This window comes from Mustela erminea, chromosome 12 (assembly GCF_009829155.1).
Source record: "Mustela erminea isolate mMusErm1 chromosome 12, mMusErm1.Pri, whole genome shotgun sequence".
Classification (NCBI taxonomy): domain Eukaryota; kingdom Metazoa; phylum Chordata; class Mammalia; order Carnivora; family Mustelidae; genus Mustela; species Mustela erminea.
The window spans coordinates 26,851,564-26,852,925 of NC_045625.1; the positions used below are offsets into that span (position 1 = coordinate 26,851,564).

The 1,362-nt window shown below is 42.8% G+C and overlaps 1 non-coding gene across 1 annotated transcript; it reads left to right on the forward strand.

Moving 5' to 3' along the window:
• The first annotated feature begins 839 nt into the window (after positions 1-839).
• On the forward strand, positions 840-946 carry LOC116571231. The gene has a single exon (XR_004277796.1). It is a non-coding gene; the product is annotated as a U6 spliceosomal RNA (small nuclear RNA).
• Positions 947-1,362: the final 416 nt, after the last annotated feature.

Genomic DNA, 1,362 nt, shown 5'->3' on the forward strand with positions numbered 1-1,362 from the left:
GGAATGGAAGCCAAGATTTCATGTATAGACCAAGAAAGGGAGGGGTGGCATTCTCAGAAGGGAGTTGACAGGCGATAGCTGTAAGTTATACCAAGATGCCGTGATCATATAGTGGTTAGTACTCTGCCTTGTGTAAGTTATACCAAGAAAGCAAAGAAAGGCCCTGAAAAGCTATGTGAGGATCCTGCTTTTGATTAGCAGTACATAAGTCTTAAATTTTATCCTTTTCTGGGATGCCCCCCTTATCTAGAGTAAGTGAAATATCTTAAAAATTGTTCCTCAGACTCATTTGTGCATTCTGAGACCATGAATTTATAGGAAGGTATGATTTTCCTCATTCTGAGCGACTGAATTCTACAGCTGAGGACACTGAGACAAACTTTGTCAAGTGTAGACTGGGCACATTGTGTCTCCTCCCACGAATGTGAAATGACACAGGAAGCAGAGACCCACTTTGAGCCGGGGAACTTATCAGTAGTACCTGTTTTCCTCATAACAAATCCCAAATCTCAAAGATGGCTCCATTTTGGGAGGAAGGGTTGGGCAACATGGGTGAAGGAGGGAAGGAGATACAGGCCTCTGGTTATGGAATGAGTAAGTCAGTCATGGGCATAGAAAGAAGAGCATCAGGAGTAGTCAGTGATATTCTAATAGCGATGTAGTGGGACAGATGGGAGCTATACTGGTGAACATAGCACAGTATATAAATTTGTCAAACCACTAAGCTGTACACCTGAAACCAATGTGACCTTGTAGGTCAATTTTACAAAAAAGGGGAAGGGCTCCATTTTTTTCAGGGAAGCTCGTTCTTCCTCTGAACTTGCTCTTCAAAAGCTGAAGCTCTCACTTCGGCAGCACATACACTAAAGTTGGAACGCTGAAGAGAAGATTAGCATGGCCTTTGTGCAAGGATGGTATGCAGATTCATGGAGCGTTCCATATTTGAGGCACCTGGGTGGCTCAGTCGGTTACGCGTCCAACTCTTGATTTGGGGTCAGGTCATGAACTCAGGGTTATGAAATCGAGTTGGGCTCGCAGCTCAGTGAGGATTCCACTTGAGATTCTCTCTCCCTCTTCTTTTTCCCCTCCCCCTGCTCGTGCTCTCACTTCCTCTCTCTCTAAAATAAATAAATCATTTTTAAAAAGCTAGAAGCATATTTCATTCTTTCACCTACATTGAGTACATACAGAGCACCTACTATATGCCAAGATTGGCACATTCATTAGTTAATTAGCCACTGTCCTTATTTTCAGGAGTGTCCCGGGAAAATGAACAGCTGTTTCCAGTATGTATAGCTGCCTAAAAAGCCAACGAAACCTAACACTGAAAACAAAACCAGTAATTAATTTTGCTCACAAATC